Source organism: Oncorhynchus masou, unplaced genomic scaffold (genome assembly GCF_036934945.1).
Source record: "Oncorhynchus masou masou isolate Uvic2021 unplaced genomic scaffold, UVic_Omas_1.1 unplaced_scaffold_1617, whole genome shotgun sequence".
NCBI classification, from domain to species: domain Eukaryota; kingdom Metazoa; phylum Chordata; class Actinopteri; order Salmoniformes; family Salmonidae; genus Oncorhynchus; species Oncorhynchus masou.
This window is the reverse complement of record NW_027006267.1, coordinates 2429-17686: the sequence shown is the minus strand read 5'-3', so window position 1 is coordinate 17686 and position 15258 is coordinate 2429. Positions and strand designations below refer to the sequence as shown.

Sequence of the window (15258 nt, the reverse complement as noted above, 5' to 3'; positions counted from 1 at the left end):
GCAAACAGGGGTTCAGCAGGCACCCCCACAACCCTCCCTACCAACCCCCAGCATGGCCCTCTCTAGTGAGGCAAGCAGGGGTTCAGCAGGCACCCCCAGCCTGGCCCCTCTCTAGCAGGGGGAATGGTAGTAGGTGCCAGCATTACCGGTTTGTGACAAGAACTTCAACGCTTCTGGGTTTCTCACGCTCAACAGTTTCCCGTGTGTATCAAGAATTGTGGGAATCATTGGGGTCAACATGGGCCAGAATCCCTGTGGAACACTTTCGCCACCTCGTAGAGTTGAGAATTTAGGCTGTTCTGAGGGCAAACAGGTGGGTTGCAACTCAGTATTAGGAGGGTGTCCTTAATGTTTTGTCCACTCAGTGTATATACATTACCAGTCAAAAGTTTGGACATGCCTACTCATTCAAGGATCTTTCTTAATTTTTTACTCTTTTCTATTATTGTAGAATAATAGTGAAGACATCAGAACGAGGAAATAACACACATGGAATCATGTAGCAACCAAAACTGTGCTAAAGAAATAAAAATACATGTTATATTGGTGATTCTTCAAAGTAGCTACCCGTTACCTTGACGACAGCTTTGCACACTCCCTTGGCATTCTTTCAACTTGTTGGCTGCTTTTCCTCAGGTGATTGTGGAGGCCAGGTCATCGGACGGCAGCACTTCATCACTCTCCTTCTTGGTCAAATAGACCTGGAGGTGTGTTGGGTCATTGTCCTGTTGAAAAACAAATGATAGTCACACTAAGCGGAAACCAGATGGGATGGTGTATCGCTGCAGAATGCTGTGGTAGCCATGCTGGTTAAGTGCTGCCTTGAATTCTAAATAAATCACAGACCGTGTCACCAACAAAGCTCCCACACATCTGCACGCTCCTCCTTGCTTTGAAAATCATCCAGCTCACCTACTCTGTCTAACAAAGACACGGCGGTTGGAACCAAAAATCTCTCATTTGGACTCATCAGACCAAAGGACAGATTTCCACCGGTCTAATGTCCTTTGCTCGTGTTTTTGGCCCAAGTAATCTCTTCTTATTGGTATCCTTTAGTAGTGGTTTCTTTGCAGCAATTTGACCACGAGGCCCTGATTTAGTCTCCTCTGAGCAGTTGGTGGAAATGTGTCTGTCACTTGAACTCTGTGAAACATTTATTTGGATTGCAATTTCTGAGGCTGGTAACTCTAATGAACTTATCCTTTGCAGCAGAGGTAACTCTGGGTCTTCCTTTCCTGTGGCGGTCCTCACGAGAGTCAGTTTCATCACAGTGCTTGATGGTTTTTGCAACTGCACTTGAAGAAACTTTCAAAGTTCTTGAAATGTTCCTTATTGACTGACCTTCATGTCTTAAAGTAATGATGGACTGTCGTTTCTGTTTGCTTATTTGAGCTGTTCTTGCCATAATATGGACTTGGTCTTTTACCAAACAGGGCTAACTTCTGTATATCACCACTGCCTTGTCACAACACAACTGATTAGCTCAAACGCATTAAGAAGGAAAAACATTCCACAAATGAACTTTTAACAAGGCACACCTGTTAATTGAAATGCATTCCAGGTGACTACCTTATGAAGCTGGTTGAGAGAATGCCAAGAGTATGCAAAGCTGTCCTCAAGGCAAGGGGTGGCTACTTTGAAGAATCTCAAATATAAAATATATTTTGATTTGTTTAACACTTCTTTGGTTACTACATGATTCCATATGTGTTATTTCATAGTTGTTATGTCTTCTCTATTTTTATACAATGTATAAAAAATAGTAATTGTGTGATTTTATAGTTTGATGTCTTCACTATTATTCTACAATGTAGAAATAGTAAAAATAAAGAAAAACACATGAATAAGTAGGTGTGTCTAAACTTTTGACTGGTACTGTATATACAGCTGAAGTCAGACATACACTTAGGTTGGAGTCATTAAAACTCGTTTTTCAACCACTCCACAAATGTCTTGTTAACAAACTATAGTTTTGGCAAGTCGGTTACGACATCCACTGTCTGCATGACACAAGTCATTTTTCCAACAATTGTTTACAGACAGATTATTTGTATCACAATTCCAGTGCGTCAGAAGTTAACATACACTAAGTTGACTGTGCCTTTAAACAGCTTGGAAAATTCCAGAAATTGATGTCATGGCTTAAGAAGCTTCTGATAGGCTAATTGACATCATTTGAGTCAATCATTTGAGTCAATTGGAGGTGTACCTGTGGAGCAATTTCCAAACGCCTGAAGGTTCATCTGTACAAACAATAGAATGCAAGGTTCAACACCATGGGACCACACAAACAATTTTAAGGCAATGCTACCAAGTACTAATTGAGTGTGTGTAAACTTCTGACCCACTGGGAATGTGATGAAATAAAGCTGAAATAAATAATTCTCTCTCCTATTATTCTGACATTTCACATTCTTAAAATAAAGTGGTGATCCTAACTGACCTAAAACAGGGAATTTTTACTAGGATTAAATGTCAGGAATTGTGAAAAACTGAGTTTAAATGTGTTTGGCTAAGGTATATGTAAACTTCAGACTTCAGCTGTATATACACTCATACCCCCCCCCCCCCTCACCTGGCATGATAAATGTCTGCTTCTGCTTGGTCATGGTGTGGGAGATGGTTCCCCTTAGGGGGCAATGACCAGAGTATGAGAGGAGGTGTTTGTGGGAGGGGGGGGGTTCTCTAACTGGAATCAAAGGGTTCTCCTATGGGGGGGGGGTTCTAACTGGAATCAAAAGGGTTTTTCTATGGGGGGGGTTCTAACTGGAATCCAAAAGGGTTTTTCTATGGGGGGGTTCTAACTGGAATCAAAAGGGTTTTTCTATGGGGGGGTTCTAACTGGAATCAAAAAAGGGTTTTTCATGGGGGTTCTAACTGGAATCAAAAGGGTTTTTCTATGGGGGTTCACAACTGGAATCAAAAGGGCTTTTCTATGGGGGGGGGGTTCTAACTGGAATCAAAAAGGGTTTTTCTATGGGGGGAGTTCTAACTGGAATCAAAAGGATTTTCTATGGGGGGGTTCTAACTGGAATCAAAAGGGTTTTTCTATGGAGGTTCTAACTGGAATCAAAAAGGGTTTTCTATGGGGGGGTTCTAACTGGAATCAAAAGGGTTCTCCCTATGGGGGGGTTCTAACTGGAATCAAAAGGGTTTTCTATGGGGGGGTTCTACCTGGAATCAAAAGGGTTCTCCTATGGGGGGGTTCTACCTGGACTGACCGAATAGCCCCTTTGGAACCCTTTTCTCTAAGAAGTCCTGAAACGATGTGGAGGAAGGGCTGGTGGAAGGATAGGCTGGTAGAAGGTATCTAACTGTCCTGAAGTTGTCATCATAATGGAGCTGTTTTACATTGGTGAAACTACGACGGTGAAGGTTTAGGTATTTTGTCAAAAAAATATTATTTTGGACTACACTCTTTAAAACTTACAGTCTTGGCTATCGTTTATCATAAATGTATCATGAACTTTGTGCAGCAAATTGTACGGGAAGGTTTACCCTGCACCCAGATTAACCTCCCATTGTTAAATATTTTCTTCAGAGAGCCACGACCTTTGTCAATGACAAGCCACATATACTGTATCTGAACATTATGCCACGACATTAGGATGAAAAGCCATTTACAGTCGGATGTCGGATGTTTACATCCATGTCACGCTCCCGCTCTTTCCTCCCTGGTGGGCACCAGGCTGCCCTGCATTACGTCACGATCATTACGCACACCTGCCTTCCCTCGTCATGCACTTCAGCGATATTGGACTTCACCTGGACTCACTCAATCACCTGTTTATTACTTGTAACACACATACACACACACACACCATGAGAGCCATTTCTACACACTGAGAAGTCTATAGCTTACTTTTAAAGACTTTCTTTTCCAACCATTAAACCCTATATTTCACTTCAGCGATATTGGACTCACCTGGACTCACTCAATCACCTGTTCGTTACCTCCGATATATTTGTCCCTACTGGTTCCCGCTGCTGCATGTTGTCTGTCGTTGTGTTTCTGACGCTGTTCCTGTTTGTTTGTTCCTAGTCAATGTCAACCCCCGTCCCTGCTCCTATTCTCCAGCGTCATTCCAATACAATACACTTGAGTCAGTAAAACTCATTTTTTGGGGGCAAAAACTATAGTTTGGCAAGTCGGTTAGGACATCTACTTTGTGCATGACACAAGTCATTTTTCAACAGTGTTTACAGACAGATTATCTCACATATAATTCACTCTATCACAATTCCAGTAGGTCAGAAGTTTACATACACTAAGTTGACTGTGCCTTTAAACAGCTTGAAAAATTCCAGAAAATGATGTCATGGCTTTAGAAGCTTCTGATAGGCTAATTGACATCATTTGAGTCATTTGGAGGTGTACCTGTGGATGCATTTCAAGGCCTACCTTCAAACTCAGTGTCTCTTTACTTGACATAATGGGAAAATCAAAAGAAATCAGCCAAGACCTCAGAGAAAATAAATTGTAGACCTCCACAAGTCTGATTCATCCTTAGAACAATTTCCAAACCCCTAAAGGCAGGTACCACGTTCATCTGTACAAACAATAGTATGCAAGTATAAACACCATGGGACCACACAGCCGTCATACCGCTCAGGATGGAGATGTGTCTCTAGATATTAACGTACTTTGGTGCGAAAAGTGCAAATCAATCCCAGAACAACAGCAGAGGACCTTGTGAAGATGCTGGAGGAAACAGGTACAAAAGTATCTATATCCACAGTAAAACGAGTCCTATATCGACATAACCTGAAAGGCCGCTCAGCAAGGAAGAAGCCAATGCTCCAAACCACCATAATAAAGCCAGGCTACGGTTGCAACTGCACATGCAGGGACAAAGATCGTACTTTTTGGAGAAATGTCCTCTGGTCTTATGGAAACAAAAATATAACTGTTTGACCATAATGACAATCGTTATGTTTGGAGGAAAAAGGGGGATGTTTGCAAGCCGAAGAACACCATCCCAACCATAGAAGCAGCACGTGGGTGGCAGCATCATGTTGTGGGGGTGCTTTGCTGCAGGAGGGACTGGTGTACTTCACAATAAAGATGGCATCATGAGGATGGAGAATTATGTGGATATATTGAAGCAACATCTCAAGACATCAGTCAGGAAGTTAAAGCTTGGTTGCAAATGTGTCTTCCAAATGGACATTGACCCCAAGCATACTACCAAAGTTGTGGCAAAATGGCTTAAGGACAACAAAGTCAAGGTATTGGAGTCACAAAGCCCTGACCTCAATCCTATAGACAATTTGTGGGCAGAACTGAAAAAGCATGTGTGATGGAATTGGCTGAAATTTAGCAAACTTATTGTTGGAAGCTTGTGGAAGGCTACCCAAAATGTTTGACCCAAGTTAAACAATTTAAAGGCAATTTAAAGGCATAACCAGGACTCCGGTCAAAAGTAGTGCACTGTGTAGGGAATAGGGTGCCCATTGGGACGTAATTCTCTAAACTCCTGATCTCGCTGCTACTCTTCCTGTTGTCTTCTTTGACATGAGAGGAAAGGTGGAGGGAGAGTGTAGAGAGGAGTCATGCCCTGTGGCCTCGTCTCCTGTCCTCTCTTCTCTTCATCCCTCTCTCCCAGGGCAGGAAGACAGCAAGCCCTGTTGTCTTCTTTGACATGAGAGGACAGGTGGCGGGAGAGTGTAGAGAGGAGTCATGCCCTGTGGCCTCGTCTCCTGTCCTCTCTTCTCTTCATCCCTCTCTCCCAGGGCAGGAAGAAGCCCTATAACTCATGTTGCGTATATTGTTAAGCCATTAGATCCTATCAGCTCTTCTTTGAAAGACTGAATTAGCCCTAGAGGTGGTTCTTTCAAAGCAGCGAAGAGAAGACATATTCTACATATTCATTAGCAGGGTCTCAGACACCCTTTTCTCTCAATTCAATTTTCAGTTTAAGAGGATTTTAATGCCATGGAAAACATATGTTTACATTGCCAAAGCAAGTTAACTATATAATAAACAAAAATGAAATCAACAACTTTAACGGTTAAACGGCTAATTACAAATTAACCTTTAACATTACACTCACAGAAGTTCCAAAATCATTATGACATTTCAAATGTCATATTATGTGCAAATAGTTAAAGTACAAAAGGGAAAATAAATCAACATAAAAATGGGTTGTATTTACAATGGTGTTTGTTCTTCACTGGTTGACCTTTTCTTGTGGCAACAGGTCACAAATACTGCTGCTGTGATGGAACCCTGTGGAATGTCACCCAGTAGATATGGGAGTTTATAAAATTGGGTTTGTTTTCAAATTCTTTGTGTTTCTGTGTAATCTGAGGGAAATATGTGTCATCTCTTTTCCTTCCTCTCTCCCTCCCCCACTCCTCCAACACAACAGGCTCAGTGTTCAGCCAATTGTGAGGGCCTGAGACGTCCCCCCCCTCCCCCTGTCATTCATCAAGCCAGATCCAATCAGTGATAAGGAAGGAAGAGGACGAAGATAAGGCTACTGTTTGGTTTTGAGCCTCTTCCTCCCTCCTTCTCCCTCACTCCTTCTCTCTCTCAATTTCAATTACAATTTAAGGGCTTTATTGTCAAGGGAAACATATGATGTTTACAAAGCCAAAGCAAGTGAAATAGATAATAAACAAAAGTGAAATAAAAAATAAACTATAAATATTACACTCACAGTAGCTGTAAAAGAAAAAAGACATTTCAAATGTCATATGATGTCTATATACAGTGTTGTAATGATGTGCAAGTAGTTCAAGTACAAAGGTAAATTAAATAGTCATAAATATAGGTTGTATTTACAATGGTGTTTGTTCTTTACTAGTTGCCCTTTTCTTGTGGCAACAGGTCACAAATCTTACTGCTGTGATGGCACACTGTGGAATTTCACCCAGTAGATATGGGAGTTAGTCAAAATCGTTTTGGTTTTTCGAATTCTTGTTGGTCTGTGTAATCTGAGGGAAATATATGTCTTTAATATGTTCATACATTGGGCAGGAGGTTAGGAAGTGCAGCTCAGTTACCACCTTCCTTCTTTTGTGGGCAGTGAGCACATAGCCTGTCTTCTCTTGAGAGCCATGTCTGCCTAAGGCGGCCTTTCTCAATAGCAAGGCTATGCTCACTGAGTCTGTACATAGTCAAAGCTTTCCTTAAGTTTGCTCTCTCTCTCTCTCCCTTTCGCCTCGGCCCTCACTGTTACCTGACATCATTGTTCCACCAACATATTTTGTTCTCTCTTGGTTTTGTTCTCTTGCTCAAAGTGTTACAATGTGCCTTAACTAATATTACTGCTCTTCCGTGTTCTATTGGACCTGGATATTTTGGGGGGGGGGGGGTGCACTATCATATATCATACACTATATCATATATCTTAACATTAATCACTATCATACACTATCATTGAGTTTATAGGTGATATGTATATATATATTTTTTTTTTACCTTTATTTAAGCAGGCAAGTCAGTTAAGAACAAATTCTTATTTTCAATGACGGCCTAGGAACAGTGGGTCAACTGCCTGTTCAGGGGCAGAACGACAGATTTGTCAGCTCTGGGGTTTGAACTCGCAACCTTAGGGTACTAGTCACACGCTCTAACCACTAGGCTACCCTGCCGCCCCAACATTATCTCCTTAGTGATAACCGTGTGTTTCCCCTGTCCTCTCCAGGTGGCACGTTCACAACCACGTCAGGATTGTACGCAGGAAGCAACGCCCTCACGAACTCAACCGGCTTCAACAGTACACAGCAGGTACCAACATGCTCTACAGTACTCTAGCTTTCTAATACCATGACGGGCATGTTTGCTATCATTGGTTTATACTCTTGCTAAAATCCTGGGATCCTCGGGATGCGTCCCAAATGGCGACCTGTTCCCTATGTAGTGCACTACTTTTGACCAGAACCCTATGGAACCCTATACCCTATCTAGTGCACTACTTTTGACCAGAACCCTATGGAACCCTATTCCCTATGTAGTGCACTACTTTTGACCAGAACCCATAGGCTAGTAGGTCACTACAAAAGGGAACATGTACGATACAGACACTTCATCCACGTCACAAGAATCATCCAGGAATCGATCATCGATCAATGATCAATCAATGCCTGAAGTGATGTACGCAGGGATTATCCCCTGCTTCTCTGGGTTATGCCAGAGGATGGGCATCCCAAATGGCACCCTGTGCACTGTTTACATTAGTACGCTACTTTTGACCACTGCCCCCCATAATGCTCTTGTGCACTATGTAGGCAATAGGACGCCTCCCAAAAATACCAAGACAGATCGCTGTTCAGATGTAGGACACAAGAGACATGTGTTTGCATTTATGTTTTAGAATCTGCACTGTAAAGTAGCAAGGGGGGCATATCTCACGTTACTTAACGTCTCTCTCTCTCTCTGTACCTCTCCACTTGTTCTACCTTTCATCTCTTTCTCTTTCTTTCTCTCTGTCTACCTTTCCGGTCTCTCTCTCTCTCCATCCCTCTCACTCTCTCTCTTGCTCTCTCTCTCTCTCTCCCTCTCACTCTTGCTCTCTCTCTCTCCATCTTTCTCTCTCTCTCCATCCCTCACTCTCTCTCTCTCTCTCTCTCTCTCTCTCTCACTCTTGCTCTCTCTCTCTCCACCCTCTCAATCTTTCCATCCTTCCCTTTCTCCATCCTCCTCTCTCTATCCCCTCTCCCCCCTCCAGGACTACCCGAGCTACCCAGCGTTCGGCCAGGGCCAGTACGCCCAGTATTACAACAGTTCTCCTTACACCTCCCCCTATATGACCAGCAACAACACCAGTCCCACCACCCCCTCCACCACAGCCACCTACACCCTCCAGGAGCCCCCCAGCGCCCTGACCAGCCAGGCCCTCACGGACCCCCCAGCAGGTAGGCCCCAGGCCCCCCAGGCCACCCACCCTCCATCCCCAGGATCAGACGGCTCTGGAGGGTGGCTATGATGCCAGGGCCACTCATTATGGTAACCATTACAGTTTTTTAAAATCAAATAAACTATATCATTGGAATAATTGTTTCGAATTTATGATAATCAACGATAATCAAAACCCTCCCTGAATTTTGTTGAAAATATAGAACTGGTGTTATTGTAGAAATATTTTTTGTGATCATTTTTAAAATTGTTGTTACCCCTCCCTCCCTTTCTAAATGACCCTCTGTAAACCCTCTATAAAATAGTCTTATCGTAGAAAATATAACTCCAGCTCTTAAAGAGAGAATAATATATAATATTATAAATATATAATATAAATGACATCAATGCTGCTTCTGTCAATGAAGGTCGGATGACCTCCCATTAAGTGAAAACTAGATGAAGAAGAGTTTCAAGCAGCCGGGTTGCAGCAGAGATGATATACTGACATCATTCTCTGTTGAGGCAGAGATGATACACTGACGTCATTCTCCTCTGTTGCAGCAGAGATGATATACTGACATTATTCTCCTCGGTTGCAGCAGAGATGATATACTGACATCATTCTCTGTTGAGGCAGAGATGATACACTGACGTCATTCTCCTCTGCTGCAGCAGAGATGATATACTGACGTCATTCTCCTCTGTTGAGGCAGAGATGATATACTGACGTCATTCTCCTCTGTTGCAGCAGAGATGATATACTGACGTTATTCTCCTCGGTTGCAGCAGAGATGATATACTGACATTATTCTCCTCTGTTGCAGCAGAGATGATATACTGACGTCATTCTCCTCTGTTGCAGCAGAGATGATATACTGACGTCATTCTCCTCTGTTGCAGCAGAGATGATATACTGACGTCATTCTCCTCTGTTGCAGCAGAGATGATATACTGACGTCATTCTCCTCTGTTGCAGCAGAGATGATATACTGCGTCATTCTCCTCTGTTGCAGCAGAGATGATATACTGACGTCCTTCTCCTCTGTTGCAGCAGAGATGATATACTAGCGTCATTCTCCTCTGTTGCAGCAGAGATGATATACTGACGTCATTCTCCTCTGTTGAGGCAGAGATGATACACTGACGTCATTCTCCTCTGTTGAGGCAGAGATGATATACTGACGTCATTCTCCTCTGTTGCAGCAGAGATGATATACTGACGTCATTCTCCTCTGTTGAGGCAGAGATGATATACTGACGTTATTCTCCTCTGTTGCAGCTGAGATGATATACTGACGTCATTCTCCTCTGTTGCAGCAGAGATGATATACTGACGTTATTCTCCTCTGTTGCAGCAGAGATGATATACTGACGTTATTCTCCTCTGTTGCAGCAGAGATGATATACTGACGTCCTTCTCCTCTGTTGCAGCAGAGATGATATACTGACGTCATTCTCCTCTGTTGTAGCAGAGATGATATACTGACGTCATTCTCCTCTGTTGGAGCAGAGATGATACACTGACGTCATTCTCCTCTGTTGCAGCAGAGATGATATACTGACGTTATTCTCCTCTGTTGCAGCAGAGATGATATACTGACGTCATTCTCCTCTGTTGCAGCAGAGATGATATACTGACGTCATTCTCCTCTGTTGCAGCTGAGATGATATACTGACGTCATTCTCCTCTGTTGCAGCAGAGATGATACACTGACATCATTCTCCTCGGTTGCAGCAGAGATGATATACTGACGTCATTCTCCTCTGTTGCAGCAGAGATGATACACTGACGTCATTCTCCTCTGTTGCAGCAGAGATGATATACTGACGTTATTCTCCTCTGTTGCAGCTGAGATGATATACTGACGTTATTCTCCTCTGTTGCAGCAGAGATGATATACTGACGTTATTCTCCTCTGTTGCAGCTGAGATGATATACTGACGTCATTCTCCTCTGTTGCAGCAGAGATGATATACTGACGTTATTCTCCTCTGTTGCAGCAGAGATGATATACTGACATTATTCTCCTCTGTTGAGGCAGAGATGATATACTGACGTCATTCTCCTCTGTTGCAGCAGAGATGATATACTGACGTCATTCTCCTCTGTTGAGGCAGAGATGATATACTGACGTCATTCTCCTCTGTTGCAGCAGAGATGATATACTGACGTCATTCTCCTCTGTTGCAGCAGAGATGATATACTGACGTCATTCTCCTCTGTTGCAGCAGAGATGATATACTGACGTCCTTCTCCTCTGTTGCAGCAGAGATGATATACTAACGTCATTCTCCTCTGTTGCAGCAGAGATGATATACTGACGTCATTCTCCTCTGTTGAGGCAGAGATGATATACTGACGTCATTCTCCTCTGTTGAGGCAGAGATGATATACTGACGTCATTCTCCTCTGTTGCAGCAGAGATGATATACTGACGTCATTCTCCTCTGTTGCAGCTGAGATGATATACTGACGTCATTCTCCTCTGTTGCAGCAGAGATGATATACTGACGTCCTTCTCCTCTGTTGCAGCAGAGATGATATACTGACGTCATTCTCCTCTGTTGCAGCAGAGATGATATACTGACGTTATTCTCCTCTGTTGCAGCAGAGATGATATACTGACGTCATTCTCCTCTGTTGCAGCAGAGATGATATACTGACGTCATTATTCTCCTCTGTCTGTCTGACCCTCTGCAAAACCTTACTACATGAAGTAGCTTATACTGCAATGCACTTCTCAATATTTATATATCAACATTTAACACACAGACACACTTTTACAAGACTAAATGGAGCTGTCCGTTGCTCCCTCCACTCTCCTCAGTCCTGAAGCTACTGAAAATACTTTCATTTTCTTCTCTTTATCTTAAACAATCACTTATTCTTCTTGTTGTTGTTGTTGTTCTCCCCTCCTCCCATTCCTTCCAGTTGAGTACAGTACCATCCACAGTCCATCAACGCCCATTAAAGATTCAGAATCGGATCGATTGCGGCGTGCCTCGGATGGAAAGTCACGTGGCCGAGGGAGAAGGAACAACAACCCTTCACCACCGCCTGACTCTGACCTTGAGGTGAGTGACTGTGTGTGTGTGAGCGTGTGTGCGCGTGTGTGTGTGTGAGTGTGTGTGTGTGTGAGTGTGTGTGTGTGTTAGCCTCACCCTGTCTGAATCGCAATAGCCTAATTCACCTTCCCCAGCGCCACACGGTTCACACATGAATAAAGTGTTTTATAATCTTTATAATTTTAATTTATTAACTTATTATTGGTTACTGAATTGTTTATGAACTATGAGGATATTTGAAATGTTTAGTTTGTCTTTTCAATGGGTCGTTCACTATGTATCGATACGTAGTTAATAGTATGTATTTATTTTTGTGCGTTCGTCAACAACGAATTTAGTTCCTGCTTTTACCTAAATAGGTGGAGGTAGAGATAAGATACGTTTCTCTGATAGATGATGTAACGGTCCGAGCGCCACCCGAACGGGAAGGGGAGTGTCCTTCGGTCGGAGTCGTGACAGATGATAGGTGATAGGTGGAGGTAGAGATAAGATGTGTGTCTCTGATAGATGATGTAACGGTCCGAGCGCCACCCGAACGGGAAGGGGAGTGTCCTTCGGTCGGAGTCGTGACAGATGATAGGTGATAGGTGGAGGTAGAGATAAGATGTGTGTCTCTGATAGATGATGTAACGGTCCGAGCGCCACCCGAACGGGAAGGGGAGTGTCCTTCGGTCGGTGTCGTGACAGATGATAGGTGATAGGTGGAGGTAGAGATAAGATGCATTTCTCTGATAGATGATGTAACGGTCCGAGTGTAGTGGGTGAGGAGTCAAACGCAGGAAGCAGAATGCCATATAGAAACCAGCCAATCCATATTTCAAAGTAACGTGATAATTAGTAGGTCATAAACATGTGGGTAGCTGACTGTGTATACAAATGCCATATAGAAACCAGCCAATCCATATTTCAAAGTAACGTGATAATTAGTAGGTCATAAACATGTGGGTAGCTGACTGTGTATACAAATGCCATATAGAAACCAGCCAATCCATATTTCAGAGTTACGTGATAATGATTCATCATTATCAATTCATTATTATTGATAAGAGATGCATTTCAGAGATGTTAGGCCTCATTACGATGCTGACATCACAGCATGTTAACAAACCGAGTTCATTAGTTAGTCACTATTGATTGGCTAATGTAAAGGGCAGGGGATGGAGGGATGGAGGGATAGAGAGATTGAGGGATGGAGAGATGGAGGGATGGAGGGATAGAGAGATGGAGGGATGGATGGAGAGATGGAGGGATGGAGAGATGGAGGGATGGATGGATGGAGGGATGGAGGGATGGAGGGAGGGAGGGATGGAGGGATGGATGGAGAGATGGAGGGATGGATGGAGAGATGGAGGGATAGAGAGATGGATGGATGGATGGAGAGATTGGGAGATGGATGGAGGGATGAATGGAGGGATTGGATGGATGGAGGGATGGATGGAGGGATGGAGGGGAGGGAGGGAGGGGAGGGAGGGAGGAGGGAGGGAGGGAGGGAGGGAGGGAGGGAGGGAGGGGGAGGGAGGGAGGGAGGGAGGGAGGGAGGGAGGGAGGGAGGGAGGGAGGGAGGGAGGGAGGTGGTCGTGACCAACAACTGTAGGTAAATGGATCTAGATCCCTGTGGTGCACCAATCCTCCCTCTCTCTCTCTCCCTCTCTATTGACGGGCCAGATCACATTGCAGAATACAGAGTGCAACCATTGATTTTGCTGTACCCTTTTGCCCCCCCCCGGTCTCTCCGTCTCTCCAGAGAGTGTTCATCTGGGACCTGGATGAGACCATCATCGTTTTCCATTCCTTGCTCACGGGGTCTTACGCTAACAGATACGGCCGGGTGAGTGACGTCACACTCTCGCATCCAGCAGTATCAAACACACACACACACACACACACACACACACACACACACACACACACACACACACACACACACACACACACACACACACACACACAAACACACACAAACACACACACACACACACACACACGCACACACATACACACACACACACACACACACACACACACACACACACACACACACACATATATACACACACACACACACACATATATACACACACACACATACACACACCCACACACATACACACAAATAGTTTTGTTATATTTCAGTCTTCTGTGATATACGTATATATGTAAAGTGTAATATGGGGATGCAAACTCAACATGTAATAGTTGTAAACTCTGACATGGCGTCTTCTTTATTTTAAGACCATATCCATGTGTGAGGTGGATACTTTAGTTTCAGAGTAGATGTTAGTTTAAGATTACCCAGAATCCCTCTGTGTGACCCTGATTTATCCCATTGCAGTGAAAAGGATGACAAGTCTAAGAATTTAATTGTCAAAGAGAATCTAGCAGTAAAATCACATGATCAATTTAATACGTTGTTTTTATTAGTAGCATACATTGTATGTTGTATTTAAATAGTTATTTAAAGAGTTCACAGTGGGCATGGGTTTGGTGTACATAGGAAGAAGACACTGTACTGTAAAATTGTTCTTAATAAATTGACGTCTCTAAATGTAAGCTTTTGAAAACAAACCATTTGGGTTTTATATAACTCTCCAGACGAACATGAACTATACTACTGTATACAGTATATACCCATTTTAATTATAAATATCTTTATTATGACAACGGCAATCATCTTAGTTCAAATGTTTAAAAAAATTTAAAAAATTAAATGCTTCATCCGTCCACCTAAATATCTCCACGTCTATTTGTTTGTATAAAATTATACCCAGGGTCTTCGGTTTGCATTATGTCTAAGAATTCCCAGCAATTATCTATCGTTGGGGTTTTGTTTTTGGTTCGGTTGGAGTTTTTCTTCCTCTGCTTTTTTTTTTGTAAGTCAGAAGATTGACATATTGGTTCTCATGGGTCAGAGAGTGGGCATGGCTCGTCGTGGCTCGTCGTGGCTCGTTGGGGCCCCGCTCTCTGGGACTTTGTTCTGCTATGAGGGCGGATACATCCCAAATGGCACCCTATGCCCTATCTAGTGCACTACTTTTGACCAGAGCTCTGGTATAGGAAAATAGGGTGCCATTTGGAACGTAGGTAGGGTGTTTGAAGGGGGCACTGTTTTGTTTAGGGGGTGAAAGAGGGCTGCCCCGTGACCTAAGATGTTTATTTACTTTATCCTTAGCCGTGCATGCTGGGTAAAGAGAGAGCGGCTTAGGGAGCCGAGGGAACACGCATACACACGCGCACACACACTCTGGGTGCCTCTCTGTGGTGCCTCTCTGTGGTGCCTCTCTGAAACAGGAAACAATGCTGACTCCGTAAGGACCTTCCACTTAGAGTCAATCTAGGACCTGACACAC

At 43.4% G+C, this 15258-nt stretch overlaps 1 pseudogene; it reads left to right on the top strand.

The window, feature by feature from the left end:
* The window catches only part of LOC135531517 (eyes absent homolog 1-like), a 59582-nt pseudogene extending 45843 nt beyond the window's left edge, over positions 1-13739 (top strand).
* Positions 13740-15258: the final 1519 nt, after the last annotated feature.